Genomic DNA, 16,103 nt, shown 5'->3' with positions numbered 1-16,103 from the left:
ACCACTTCTTCTTCTTCTCCGGAATCGTTTGCATCTATCGTCGGAAAATATAAAAGGAACACAATCAATCACATTGCACCAATCATAACAAGCATGCAACATTCAACAATCAACAAGCAATAGCTAACCACCTTACTACGGGCTAACATACAAAGAACTTATAGATACTACAAAGCAACTAAAAGAGAACCCATTTTATTTACCTAGTTAAGGTATGAGAGTATCATAACTTAGCAATTGCCTCTCTCGGTATCACCATGGCACCACTAAGTATCCCCTGGTAGATAACATCATAAAGAGGACAAGTGCATTAGTTGGGCATTACAAACATTCATATTATTTTTTTGAAGCATTTTTGGAAAAGCGGGAAATCATTCTCTCTATTTTGTAAAGCTTACACAACACTACACAAGAATAGGAAGTAAATGATATGCCACACCATTTGAAGACTTAAGCCAAACAATAGAACTAAGGTTAAGTTGCAGAGGTTTTGTTTTGCAAGAATAAAACATTGGTTGACCAATTTTTAAATAAAAGAGTGGGCAAAGGTTTAAAAACAAACCAAAGAGTTTTGGTTCAACAATCCATGTCACACATACACATTAGTAACAGTAAGAAATATGCATGAACAGAGACTAACACTATTTTTCCTAGATGGCCAGTACTAATACAAGACTAACCCAGTTGGAATCACCCAAAAATATTAAACCTACAATTTTAGGAATTTCTTTGAATCTGACTGTACAGAAAACAAGATCTGTAAGCCATAAATCGTAGAAAAATCCTAAAAATATGAGACCACTGGCATTTGAAAGATATTTAAACATAGATGCACACACAATTGGATTTGGGTTCAAATTATTTCTGAAACTCTCACAAATAGATTGACAAAATTACTGCATGTCTATACCATTTGCTTTACCTCTGGAGTTACAGAACAGATAAATGTTTGAAACTTGTTTGAGAAGATTAAGAAAACATTCAGTAGTCCTACAAAACTGGAATCACTCAATTTGGTTCAAATATGGATTTTTGGTGATTTAAAAGCTAACAGCCATGTCTGCAGAACACATAGAACAAGTTTAATTCACCACAAATCGTACATCAATCACAAAAATATGAGGTCAGCTGCATCTGAAAGGTATTGAATAGGTGGTTCTTACCCAATTTGTTTCACTCAAAGATTCGTTCCCAAGCTCCTGGTTTAATTCGACAAAGTCAGATCTGACCAGATCTTGACCTGTGAACCATTTCAGTTTCAGGAGGTCAATCGAAGTGAAACTACCGCCAAAATGATGGTATTGAAGAGGGCTTTCACCTACAGTTGAGTTTGCTCAAAAAGGTTTCGTAAAACGGAACAAATCTAACAAACAGTGAATCTGCATGTTTACAGAACTTTATTTACCACGGACAATCCGTAACGAATTTGAGGATGAGACCAACCCCAAGTTGTAGATCTTTTCCGTATCTATCTGCGGAACTTTGAATCACTCGATTTGGATCTGCGCACGAGATTTGGTGGATTTTACAAGTTTGTACCAGAATCTGAAACAGCAAGATAGCAGAAATTACTGCAAGGATTTGGACGAACTTTGCTCAAGAACTTCAGATCTGAGGATAGCTCAAGCTTCTCCATGCTTGGACGAACATGCACCTGCATCAAGATCCAATCTTAGCAATGGAGGAAGAGGAAGAGGAGAGAAAACCATCTAGGGTTGGGGAGAAGAAGGAGAGGGAGGCTCTCATGGTAAGGAGGAGCTTGAGGGAGAGGGAGAGCTTCATCTTGGTGGCTTGCCATGGCCATGGCCGGCCATGGGAGCAAGGGGAGCACCATTTTCGTGGGGAAGTGGAGGAGGAGAGTGTGAGGGAGTGGAGGAAATAGTAGGGAGTGAAAAGAAATGAGGCAAAGGAGAGGAGGTGTGGCCGGCCAAGCTCCTTATAAAGAGGGAGGATGGTGGCTGCCTCCTCATTGATTGGGTGGGTTGGGAGGCTGCTCATTTATTGATTGGGGTAGTTGGGAGGCAAGTCTTGTAGAGGAAGAAAATAGAGAGGAATGGCTGGCCGAAATTGCCATGCATAGACAATGGCCGGCTCCATCCTTGCCAAACATAAGTGAACAAACAAAGAGATGCACAACATCCATGTGTGTAGGCCAAGGCATGATGTTGAGGAGATGACGTCAATGAGTGACTTTAATGATGATAAGAATATGAGTGGATTCATATAGATAAAAAGAAGTGTGAGGTGATATGTACTCTAAGGATAATTCCCACCACTTTGGTTGTGACAAACATAAGATGAAAATAGATCCAAAGGTATAGTTGAAGAATAAAACTTTTTATTTGAATTCAAAATTGAAAAGATTGGCATTGACCACATGCAACAATGCATGAGCATGCCAAGGTAGATGGGTAATGTTGATTTGATGAAGTAAGAATGAAAAGAGAGAGGTGTTAATAAACATTGGTGCCAATGTTGAGGAATGAAGCACTTTGATCAAGTGATCAACTTGGCCAAAAGATGATGGTGGTGATGGTGGTTTAGACAATTGTAGAGCAAGGCTAAGAGAGATGGTGAGTGAAATAACCATACTCACAAGGATGAATATGGTGGCATAAGCCATCAACATGAGGTCAAGATGATGATGGTAAACCATACAAGAGTGAGATGTGATGAATGAATGGAAGTTGTTAATTAGATCTGGAACTTTACAGAGGTGGGTCTCCACCACTATGAGAGTTGATCAAAATGTTGGATAGGGTTTATATTGAACTTTCCTTTGAAAACATTTTGAAAGAGATCCAATGATTTTTAAAACAAAATGGGTCTACTTGCATAATAATGCCAAATAGATTTTTCCCTTGTGTTATCAAAAGGTGCAAGGATGGCACATGTACCAAAACCATGCACTTAAAAGAAGGAAGAAAATCAAATGCCTTTATAGAAAGTCTTTTTGGGTTGAAGGGAATGGGATGATACAAAATACCATCCACAATCTCTCTTGTTATTTGAAGAAAACATTTAAGGAGTTTTAATAACAAGGAGTGATTTTTTTTGTGGCTAAAACCAGGGAAGAAAAACAATAGGGTTTTTGAGAAAGAAAACTAATTTAGGAAGGAGTGTTCTCAAGGGTAGATGGTGGCTACAAAATGTACCCATCATACCTACTCTTGGTTTTGTGGATATTAAAATTGGATTAAATAAACACAAGAGGTAAAAGAGGAAGAAGTGATCTGGTGCTGAAACATTGGATAGGATACCAGATCAAGTGATTATAAGAGTTGCAAGTGGAGGATGTGACATGTAAGATGTGGAAGTTGTAGAGGGTGTTGTATAGAAGAGATCCATGCACTGAGGTCACCAAAAACAGTTGTGGGTGCTAAGAGATCAACTGCCAAAGTTGGAATCTTATAAGTAGGCACACTCATGTTGCCATCAGGAGGGAGGTTTGATGTAGTAAAAAGAAAAACAATTCTTCCTAAGCCACACATGTGTTTTATTTAGTGAGTTGCTTGTTTAACCACTAGAGGTGTTGTTATTAAGGGTAGCTCAAAACAAAACTCAACAAGCAAATCAAGACAAATTTATCTACCCTCAGATCAAGGCAATTCATCATAACAAACAGATCAAGGCAATTCATGTTAATTAGTCTATAGAAAAAGTTTTTGTTCCCCCTAATTTTTGCACTTTGGAAAATTAAACAAGCTTGCAAAAAGTTGGGGTGTTACAGATCTTCCACCCTTAAAATAATCTCGTCCCGAGATTACTAAGCATAGAACTAGAGGGGTTGTAAAGTTTAACTAAAGTTAGACTCCATTCTTTTGTAGATGTGCCATTTTTTTGAGAAGGTCGTTGCTTCATCTTCTGGGAGACATGATGGATTCCTGCCGATGGTGAGCTTCATGAAGAGGTTGAATACTCCAAGCAGGTGTTAGAGTCCACGATTCAAGGAGAGTTAGCGCACTCCAGCGATGCTTTAGCAGGGTTGAAAGCTTTTTAGAGTTAACTTTAAATTTTAGTGGAAGGCGAAGTCTTCCACCCTTAAAATTGTTCATAGGGGGGTTTAAAAACTCTAAGCTTCGGCCAAGGGTCTTGTCAGTGCTTTCGAAGAAGTGATCTTTCTCTCGTCTTGAGTTGAAGCATCTTCAGGGAGCGAGGTGCAGTCCACAGCTTCAAGGGAAGTTAGTGCATCCCAAATTCCCAACGGTGTTTTAGAAAGGTTTAAATTTTTAGGGTCAGCTCCGATTTTTAGTGGAAGACGAACCCTTAGGATTTTTCATCGGGTTTCGGAAAAACTCAGAGCTTCTGCCTTGTAGTCCTGTCTGGGCTTCTGAAGAAGTCGTCGATCTTCCGTATTCAGTTGAAGAATCTTCAGGAGACGATGTGTAGTCCACGACTTCAAGAGGCACTCACGGTGTTTATTAGACCATATAACGCGCGGTAAGTTAGTAAGTCGATGAAACGCCTGGTTGGTCTCCATATGAAGCAGCAACGAAGGCCGTCGAAGACAATCTTCAGCTTGAGGGTCAGTGTTGACTTATACCACTTAAGAAGTGAGTAGGTAAAATACACCTAATCTTGAGTCTTGAGGTATCTTCATGAGCTTCACTTGATGAGGAACAGATGAACCATGTGATGTAACTTGGGTCTGACGCTATTGTTCTCTCAGTTTGTTAGACGGTGTGTTAGAGGGTGGTTTCAAAAAGATATCCTCGAGGTTAGCGCGATTATACTCCAAGGTTAGACAAAGTTAGTATGCATGTCTTCTTGCAGAGGTGCAGTCACTCTTGAAGGTAGGGTCTTCTGTCTTCTCGGCTTAGTAGAGATGCTTCAGCTGATCTTGAAAGTAGTTGGCGTAGATAGGGGTCTGGGTCAGTTTCTCTGACGGTTGAGAATCGATGGTTAACAGGGTTAACTTATCCATTTAGCTAGCAGTAAGCATTTTATCGGCGAGGTAGATGACTGTGAAAACGTCTTAGAGGGGCTTCCTACGCTGGTTTATCACACCAAGAGTGTTTTTCAGACCTAAAGACCAAGACAATCAAACACACAACAAACAAATAAAAACACTCAAGACAACACACTTAGGGAACTACAAGCAATCATCAAACCAGACATGGTAACACAAGTACCCATGGATGACTAATACGCGGGGGTAGCTCAATCAAAGCGATTGAGTTTTGTCCTATCCATCCTATAGGTTTGGGCTGGTCACATATGTTGCAGTCTTCAGCTTGTTGACATCGTCTTCAACAAGGATTCTTGAAGCAGAGAGTGGTGATGCGGCCTGGTGTTGAGTCGTCGAGGTTGAGGTAGAGGCTAAAACTGTGTAGTCTTCTTGCTCAACATCCCAGGGACATGGGGTCTTCGAAGGGGTAGTTGTGTAGGTACTCCCAAAGTCGGCATCTTCTGGTGGCTGGCCTAAAAATTACTAGTCAAAAACTGAGGACTTGATCCCCCGACGACTGCAAAAAGTGCAAGTCCACGGAGGAACAAGGTCAGATCTTTGACATACTTTGGTGACAACCAAAGACATGATATTATCATTCTTTTATGTGCACACTAAGTCGGCCTCCAATCTTCAATAGCTGTCGTTGGAGATTCATGAGTCTTCCTGAGGGATTGATGTATCTTTGAGTTCGAGTCTCCGGTCTGAGTTGGGGACATCGTCCAATATGTAGGTTTGAAGTGGATGAGACAATAGAGTAAGAATTTTCAAACACTTCTATAAAGCGGAGAGATAAGAATTTAGAAGTTTTGAAGAAACAAGAGGAGTAGAAGCTATGCTTCCGACTAACGAAAGAATTTGTTTGGTAAATAGTTTTGCCCAAGTACTTGTTTCCTAACTAACGTCCATGCTAACTAAGGTCTCCTACGGTCAGGATGGCTCGATACCAGCTACGTGGGGACCCCGGACTAGCTGTCCGAAATACCCATATGTATACGGTTCACGTTCCCATGATCAGTGTGCCGTGAACACATAACCGAACTGATATCAAATTACATCATCCTTTACAAAACGGAATAAGAAAATTACAATAAAGTCACATGACCCATCTTTACAAGATAGCCTCGAAGGGCCTAATCTAATCATCAGAGTAGCAGAATCACTTCGAGGCGTAGAGCCCAAGTCATCTGCCTTAACCCTACTGTGCAACCGATCGGGAAGACGTTCCTAGCTCGCATAGACGTCGTCAACTCCTTCTTCATCCGTCGAAGTCCTCCAGGTCTGGCCAAGTAAATAGCCAGGGACAAAGCCGTGAGTACATTTGAATTGTACTCGCAAACCATCAAGAAGGTGATAACAATTCTAACTAAAGAAGACAAGAGAGGAAGAATAGTTTCTCTGGTGGATATAGCATGTGAAAGAGAATCAGTTTCTCTTGTGGATATAGCATCCCACATCACAGTTGAAGGGGACACTAAGAAAGTCCTATGACATCTCTATATCTTTGTTAAAGCAGAGTTCCTCTACATGAAACACTAGGAAGGGTCACACTCTTTTGTTTCATTTTCCTCGACCATCTCCACATGGTCGGCACACCATCTTTCCCGTACCCTTCCGGTACTTCCAACACACATTTCCTTTGGAAATCATTTTCAAAACCAAAACTCGACACAGCTCTGTAACGGCCATCCCAACCGTCCATGACCGCGGACGCGGCTATTCGAATAGTTTTGACTCTGCAGAGTTTGCACACTTTCACCACAACTATCCTGGATACCTATCGTGTGGGCATCATCCCCGCATAACGACATATGCCACGACGGATACCGGACATAACCTTTCGCCCATTCGACTTAACACGAGGTCCTACCCTATGGAGTATGTACCTCCCCGGCACCGTGGCAGCTCACCTCCTCTAGAGCGTGGCTCCACCGCCAAGCCAGGAGACCCATAGTGTCTTCCGGACGGGTCAGCCCCGAAGGCCTCCCGTTATACTATTGTCCCAACCATGACAACCCGGACTCGGGGGTAACCGTACCCTTGTATAGTTGTGCGGTGCCTCATGCTAAGAAGAACAAACGTCAAGTTAAGCCCCGTGCCCACGTTGGAGTAGCTATGGTTGCGCTGTTTAGTTGTTCCGGGCGAATACAAAGAACCATGTGTCGTTTTTCTCAAAAACCCAAGTCACACACACCTTCCTCTTTCCAACCATCTTTGTCAAGATCCTTTCCTTTCATAAACCATACGCTTGGGTAAGATTGCCTCACCCAAGGTTTTCATAAACATTTACAACAAGGTAAACCTTGAGGGGTTCCCAATCTAAAGTTTCATGAGTTGAACTAATACAACACTATGGCCGAGATGAGGGTCATCACGCCATTGAGGGTATGAAAAAGAGGTATTGGAGTGGATCATACTTGCTTGAGCTAAGCATGTATTATGACAACACAAGAGGAAATATACTTTCAGATTTGTGGTGCTATCTAACCCAATCAATAGATAGATAGGGATGAGAATTGACCAACACCAACACCATTAAGGGAAAACAGGCATACTCATCACAATTCGAGAATACACCAAAAACATGGTATTGATACATCTACACTAGAAGGGGGTGTAGTATGAATCTTGTCCCGAGGTGGAACATATTCAAGCTAAATATAGCAAGCAAGTTGGATAGCAATGGCCATGATACCATACACCCAACCAATTACCAAGACCTTGACAAGATAAAACTACTAGAGGTACCATGCTTGCATCCAAGCATAGATGACAACAATATGGAGATCATCACACATAGAACCAAGATGCTATTGATAGCACAAGATGACATCCAAAGAGACATCATATCAGAGATCAAAAGATGGCTTGCCTTGGCTTATTTGTCCCTGGACTTCTTCAACTTCATCAATATAAGAATCCCGTCAATATAAATAAAATCCTTGTCCGAACCACTTCTTCTTCTTCTCCGGAATCGTTCGCATCTATCGTCGGAAAATATAAAAGGAACACAATCAATCACATTGCACCAATCATAACAAGCATGCAACATTCAACAATCAACAAGCAATAGCTAACCACCTTACTACGGGCTAACATACAAAGAACTTATAGATACTACAAAGCAACTAAAAGAGAACCCATTTTATTTACCTAGTTAAGGTATGAGAGTATCATAACTTAGCAATTGCCTCTCTCGGTATCACCATGGCAACTAAGTATCCCCTGGTAGATAACATCATAAAGAGGACAAGTGCATTAGTTGGGCATTACAAACATTCATATTATTTTTTTGAAGCATTTTTGGAAAAGCGGGAAATCATTCTCTCTATTTTGTAAAGCTTACACAACACTATACAAGAATAGGAAGTAAATGATATGCCACACCATTTGAAGACTTAAGCCAAACAATAGAACTAAGGTTAAGTTGCAGAGGTTTTGTTTTGCAAGAATAAAACATTGGTTGACCAATTTTTAAATAAAAGAGTGGGCAAAGGTTTAAAAACAAACCAAAGAGTTTTGGTTCAACAATCCATGTCACACATACACATTAGTAACAGTAAGAAATATGCATGAACAGAGACTAACACTATTTTTCCTAGATGGCCAGTACTAATACAAGACTAACCCAGTTGGAATCACCCAAAAATATTAAACCTACAATTTTAGGAATTTCTTTGAATCTGACTGTACGTAAAACAAGATCTGTAAGCCATAAATCGTAGAAAAATCCTAAAAATATGAGACCACTGGCATTTGAAAGATATTTAAACATAGATGCACACACAATTGGATTTGGGTTCAAATTATTTCTGAAACTCTCACAAATAGATTGACAAAATTACTGCATGTCTATACCATTTGCTTTACCTCTGGAGTTACAGAACAGATAAATGTTTGAAACTTGTTTGAGAAGATTAAGAAAACATTCAGTAGTCCTACAAAACTGGAATCACTCAATTTGGTTCAAATATGGATTTTTGGTGATTTAAAAGCTAACAGCCATGTCTGCAGAACACATAGAACAAGTTTAATTCACCACAAATCGTATATCAATCACAAAAATATGAGGTCAGCTGCATCTGAAAGGTATTGAATAGGTGGTTCTTACCCAATTTGTTTCACTCAAAGATTCGTTCCCAAGCTCCTGGTTTAATTCGACAAAGTCAGATCTGACCAGATCTTGACCTGTGAACCATTTCAGTTTCAGGAGGTCAATCGAAGTGAAACCACCGCCAAAATGATGGTATTGAAGAGGGCTTTCACCTACAGTTGAGTTTGCTCAAAAAGGTTTCGTAAAACGGAACAAATCTAACAAACAGTGAATCTGCATGTTTACAGAACTTTATTTACCACGGACAATCCGTAACGAATTTGAGGATGAGACCAACCCCAAGTTGTAGATCTTTTCCGTATCTATCTGCGGAACTTTGAATCACTCGATTTGGATCTGCGCACGAGATTTGGTGGATTTTACAAGTTTGTACCAGAATCTGAAACAGCAAGATAGCAGAAATTACTGCAAGGATTTGGACGAACTTTGCTCAAGAACTTCAGATCTGAGGATAGCTCAAGCTTCTCCATGCTTGGACGAACATGCACCTGCATCAAGATCCAATCTTAGCAATGGAGGAAGAGGAAGAGGAGAGAAAACCATCTAGGGTTGGGGAGAAGAAGGAGAGGGAGGCTCTCATGGTAAGGAGGAGCTTGAGGGAGAGGGAGAGCTTCATCTTGGTGGCTTGCCATGGCCATGGCTGGCCATGGGAGCAAGGGGAGCACCATTTTCGTGGGGAAGTGGAGGAGGAGAGTGTGAGGGAGTGGAGGAAATAGTAGGGAGTGAAAAGAAATGAGGCAAAGGAGAGGAGGTGTGGCCGGCCAAGCTCCTTATAAAGAGGGAGGATGGTGGCTGCCTCCTCATTGATTGGGTGGGTTGGGAGGCTGCTCATTTATTGATTGGGGTAGTTGGGAGGCAAGTCTTGTAGAGGAAGAAAAATAGAGAGGAATGGCTGGCCGAAATTGCCATGCATAGACAATGGCCGGCTCCATCCTTGCCAAACATAAGTGAACAAACAAAGAGATGCACAACATCCATGTGTGTAGGCCAAGGCATGATGTTGAGGAGATGACGTCAATGAGTGACTTTAATGATGATAAGAATATGAGTGGATTCATATAGATAAAAAGAAGTGTGAGGTGATATGTACTCTAAGGATAATTCCCACCACTTTGGTTGTGACAAACATAAGATGAAAATAGATCCAAAGGTATAGTTGAAGAATAAAACTTTTTATTTGAATTCAAAATTGAAAAGATTGGCATTGACCACATGCAACAATGCATGAGCATGCCAAGGTAGATGGGTAATGTTGATTTGATGAAGTAAGAATGAAAAGAGAGAGGTGTTAATAAACATTGGTGCCAATGTTGAGGAATGAAGCACTTTGATCAAGTGATCAACTTGGCCAAAAGATGATGGTGGTGATGGTGGTTTAGACAATTGTAGAGCAAGGCTAAGAGAGATGGTGAGTGAAATAACCATACTCACAAGGATGAATATGGTGGCATAAGCCATCAACATGAGGTCAAGATGATGATGGTAAACCATACAAGAGTGAGATGTGATGAATGAATGGAAGTTGTTAATTAGATCTGGAACTTTACAGAGGTGGGTCTCCACCACTATGAGAGTTGATCAAAATGTTGGATAGGGTTTATATTGAACTTTCCTTTGAAAACATTTTGAAAGAGATCCAATGATTTTTAAAACAAAATGGGTCTACTTGCATAATAATGCCAAATAGATTTTTCCCTTGTGTTATCAAAAGGTGCAAGGATGGCACATGTACCAAAACCATGCACTTAAAAGAAGGAAGAAAATCAAATGCCTTTATAGAAAGTCTTTTTGGGTTGAAGGGAATGGGATGATACAAAATACCATCCACAATCTCTCTTGTTATTTGAAGAAAACATTTAAGGAGTTTTAATAACAAGGAGTGATTTTTTTGTGGCTAAAACCAGGGAAGAAAAACAATAGGGTTTTTGAGAAAGAAAACTAATTTAGGAAGGAGTGTTCTCAAGGGTAGATGGTGGCTACAAAATGTACCCATCATACCTACTCTTGGTTTTGTGGATATTAAAATTGGATTAAATAAACACAAGAGGTAAAAGAGGAAGAAGTGATCTGGTGCTGAAACATTGGATAGGATACCAGATCAAGTGATTATAAGAGTTGCAAGTGGAGGATGTGACATGTAAGATGTGGAAGTTGTAGAGGGTGTTGTATAGAAGAGATCCATGCACTGAGGTCACCAAAAACAGTTGTGGGTGCTAAGAGATCAACTGCCAAAGTTGGAATCTTATAAGTAGGCACACTCATGTTGCCATCAGGAGGGAGGTTTGATGTAGTAAAAAGAAAAACAATTCTTCCTAAGCCACACATGTGTTTTATTTAGTGAGTTGCTTGTTTAACCACTAGAGGTGTTGTTATTAAGGGTAGCTCAAAACAAAACTCAACAAGCAAATCAAGACAAATTTATCTACCAACAGATCAAGGCAATTCATCATAACAAACAGATCAAGGCAATTCATATTAATTAGTCTATAGAAAAAGTTTTTGTTCCCCCTAATTTTTGCACTTTGGAAAATTAAACAAGCTTGCAAAAAGTTGGGGTGTTACACATGCTTTATCCACAAGAGAAACTGATTCTCTTTCACATGCTATATCCACAAGAGAAACTATTCTTCCTCTCTTGTCTCTTTTAGTTAGCTCTGTTAGCATCTTTCTTGATGGTTTGCGAGTACAATTCCAAATGTACTCACGGCTTTGTCCCTGGCTATTTACTTGGCCAGACTTGGAGGAACACGATGGATGAAGAAGGAGTTGACGACGTCTATGCGAGCTAGGAACGTCTTCCCGATCGATTGCCCGTAGGGTTATGGCGAGATGACTTGGGTACGCGCTATTTGAAGTGATGATGCTACTCTGATGTTTAGTTAGCCCTTCGAGGCTATTATGTAAGTATGGGTCATGTGACCATGTTGTAATTTTCTTTCTCCGCTTTGTAATGGATGGTGTAATTTGATATCAGTTCGGTTATGTGTTCACGGCGCACTGATCATGGGATCGTGAACTGTATACATAACAGGGAATTTCGGACCGTTAGTCCGGGGTCCCCACAGAGCTGGTATCAGAGCTATCCTGACTGTAGGAGACCTTAGTTAGCATGGACGTTAGTTAGGAGACAAGTAATTGGGAAAAACTATTTACGAAACAAATTATTTCTTTAGTAGGAAGCATAGCTTCTACTCCTCTTATTTCTTCAAAGCTTCTAAATTCTTACCCCTCCGCTTTATTAAAATGTTTAAAAATTCTTACTCTATTGTCTCATCCACTTCAAACCCACATGTTAGACGATGTCCCCAACTCAGACCGGAGACTCAAACTCAAAGATGGATCAATCCCTCGGGAAGACTCGTGTATCTCCAACGACAGCTATTGAAGATTGGATGCCGACTTAGTCGTGCACATAAAGGGATAAAGGATCATGTCTTTGGTTGTCACCAAAGTCTGTCAGAGAGCTGACCTTGTTCCTCTTTGGACTCGCACTTTCGCACTCGTCAAGGATCAAGTTCTCAATTTCTTGACTATTTATTTTTAGGCCAGCCACGAGAAGATCTCTACTTCAGAAGCACCTCAACAGCTACCTCTTCGAAGACTTCATGTTTCCGGGATGTCGAGACTAGAAGTTCTACGCAGCTTTCTCCTCCGCCTCAACATCAACGACTCAACACCCGGCCCCTTCACCACCAACTGCTACAAGGATCCAAGTTGAAGCTGATGCTAATGTTATGAAGACGTCAACATATGCGACCAGCCCCAAACCTATAGGATGGATAGGACAAACTCAATCGCTTTGATTGAGCTACCCCGCGCATTAGGAATTTCTGGGTACTTAGAGTACCATGTCTGGTGTGATGATTGCTTGTGGTTCCCTAGTGTGCTGCCTTGAATGTTTGTATCTGTTTGCTGTGTGCATGTATGTCTTGCTATTTAGATGTTTCCGCCCTTTTTAATTGTTTGAAGTTTGTGAAACAGAAATTAAAAATGGAAATCTGCCAGTGTACTGTTTTGCTAATAAAAATAGTTTGGTAGCTCCGATTGATGTGATTCCAATTGCACTAGAACCAGTATGAAATTATCTTTCAGACTCCACTGACCTTGTATTTTTAGGATTTTTGTGCGATTTTTAATAAATAAAACTTGATCACTGTTTCTGGTTAGTATTTTGAGTCTCAAAAATTGAAAAATAAATATTTTTGAATGATTCCAATTGTGTTGATCTTGTTTTGTTACTGTGCATCTAGGAAAAATACCAGTAGCCTCTGTTAGTGGTATTGTGTCTCTGGTTATGGTTGTATGGGTGTCACATGCAATGATAGGATTAAAGTTTGCCTCGCCGATGTATTGCTAACTATTAGTTAAATTGGGTGGACTAACGAAAGACTCTAACTCTAAACCCGTTGGAAGTTGTTTTTCAACCGTCAAGAAAACTAACCCGACCCCTATCTACGCTGACTTCCTTCAAGATCAGCTGGAGCATCCCCACTACGCCAAGAAAGAAGAAGCCCTACCTTCAAGAGTGACTGCACCTCTACGAGAAGACATGCTAACTTGGTCTAACCTTGGAGTATACTCGCGCTAACCACGAGAATATCTTTTTGAAACTACCCTCGAACACACCGTCTAACAAGTTGAGAGAACAATAGCGTCAAAGCCGAGCTACACCACATGGTTCATCTGGTCCTCATCAAATGAAGCTTCTGAAGATACTCCAAGACTCAAGACTTTAGGCGTAGTTTACCCGCTAACTTCTTAGTTGTTACTGAAATCAGCACTGACCCTCAAGCTGAAGATTGTCTTCGACGACCCCTGTTGCTGCTTCATATGGGTACCAACCAGGTGTTTCTTCAACTTTCTAACTCGCCGCGCGTCCCATATGGTTCAGTTAACACCGTGAGTGCCTCTTGAAGCGGTGGTCTGCACGTCGCCCCCGAAGATTCTTCAGCTGAACAAGGAAGACCGATGACTTCTTCCGAAGCCCCAGACAGAACTACAAGGCAGAAGCTCTGAGTTTTTCCGAGAACCCGATGAAAAATCTTAAGGGTGGAAGACTTCGTCTCCCACTAAAATCAAGCTAACTCTAAAAAGGTTTTCAGCCCTGCTCAAGCGCCGTTGGGTGCACTAACTCTCCCAGAATCTTGAACCCCCCTAGGATCGCTTAGAAGCTACAGGTCGAACCCCTACATAGAGTAGTCGACCTCTTCATGAAGCTCGCCATCGACATGAATCCATCATGTCTACCAAAAGATGAAGCAATGACCTTCTCAACAATGGCACATCTACAGAAGAATGGAGTCTAACTTTAGTTAAACTTTACAACCCCTCTAGTCCTACGCTTAGTAATCTCGGGACGAGATTATTTTAAGGGTGGAAGATCTATAACACCCCAACTTTTTCAACCTTGATTAGTTGTCCTTATTTCAAAAATCAGGGGGAACCAAAAACTTTTTCTATAGACTAATTAAGGTGAATTGCCTTGATCTGTTTGCTATGATGAATTGCCTTGATCTGTTGGTAGATGAATTGTCTTGATTTGCTTGTTGAATTTTGTCTTGAGCTACCTCATAGAACGACACCCCTAGTGGTTAAACAAGCAACTCACCAAATAAAACACATGTGTGGCTTAGGAAGAATTGTTTTCCTTCTTACTACATCAAACCTCTCTCCTGATGACAACATGGGTGTGCCATCTTGATTTTTCTCTTTGTGGTACAAGATAGCTCAATCATCCTTAATTCACAACTTGGTGATCTCAATGCATGGATCTCATCTGTGCATCTCCCTCTACAATTTCCACATCCTGCATGTCTCATTCTACCCTTGCATCACATATATTCAACTTGATCTTATACCCTATCCAATGATTCAACTCTAGATCACTTCCTTCACTTTTACCTCTTGTTTTTATTCAAGTTTAATCTTCACAAAACCAAGAGTGGGAATGATGGATACATTTTGTAGCCACCATCTACCCTTGAGAACACTCCTCCCTAAATTAGTTTCCCTCCTCAAAAATCCTACAGTTTTCCTTCTCTAGTTTTGATCACAAAACTACTTCTAGTTTTATTAAAACTTTCCAAGATTTCTCTTCAAAGAAAACAAGGAACTGAAATGGGTTTTGTTTTTCATCCCATTTCTACCAAGTATTGATTTATAAAACATTATTTCTATTTTGCTTTGTTTTAACAAAAAGCTTGTTTATGGTACCTATACCATTTCTTGTTTTCCTCTTGCTTATTTTTACCTTTGAGAAAAACTCTACCTTACTTGAGAAAGTAAGTAGAATATTTTGAACCCCTATGTTCCAACTAGTTTTATCTCAACACTTTCAAACTTCATTCCACTTGAGTTCATTCCCAAGTGTCCCTAGACAATTGAGGTGTTTCAAATACTTTTCAAACAAGATCTATTTCAAATGACAACTCTTGCACATCTTATGCACATCTCTGATCCACCACATTGTATCCCCTCCATCCTCCAATTCTGGATCAAATGGATGATCATTTGATACTTTCAACTCACTCCCTATTGACCTCTCATTTGTAGAGCAATTTATATTCTTTTCCATCATTACCTTGACCTCATGAATTCATGATTTAAGTCCCCATATTCTTCATTGTGAGTATATGGTTACTTCACTCACCATCTCTCTTAATCTTGCTCTACCATTGTCTCAACCACCATCACCACCATCATCTCTTGGCCAATATGATAATTTGATTAAAGTACTTTATTCTCCAACATTGCCACCAATGTTTATTATCACCTCTCTCCCAAATTTTAATACATCATCAAACCATTTTTAGCTAACCCCTCAAATCCTCAACCTTGGTCGACATTCATGAAGTGGCATTGCACTTTGTTTGTTCACTTGTGGTTGTCAAGAAGGAGCCGGCCATGGCAAGAAAATTCGGCCAGCCCTCCCTCCTCATTTCCTTCTCTTCCAAGCCTTGCCTCCCAACTACCCCAATCACTAAATGGGCAGCCACCCAACTTGGCAAATCAAATAAGGAGGCAGCCACCCCTCTCCCTCTA

General features: G+C 40.5%; 1 long non-coding RNA gene across 1 annotated transcript; it reads right to left on the bottom strand.

Annotated features, from left to right (window-relative positions):
- Positions 1-7,653: 7,653 nt before the first annotated feature.
- LOC127300979 (uncharacterized) lies at positions 7,654-11,434 on the bottom strand. The gene is made up of 4 exons (XR_011748630.1): positions 9,488-11,434; positions 9,302-9,398; positions 9,060-9,214; positions 7,654-7,932 (listed from the first exon to the last, which is right to left on the bottom strand). It is a non-coding gene; the product is annotated as an uncharacterized lncRNA (long non-coding RNA).
- Between the last annotated feature and the right edge of the window lie 4,669 nt (positions 11,435-16,103).

The sequence above is a fragment of the Lolium perenne genome, chromosome 7 (assembly GCF_019359855.2).
Source record: "Lolium perenne isolate Kyuss_39 chromosome 7, Kyuss_2.0, whole genome shotgun sequence".
Lineage (NCBI taxonomy): Eukaryota > Viridiplantae > Streptophyta > Magnoliopsida > Poales > Poaceae > Lolium > Lolium perenne.
The sequence above is the reverse complement of the archived record's forward strand: the minus strand, read 5'-3'. Positions and strand labels throughout refer to the sequence as shown.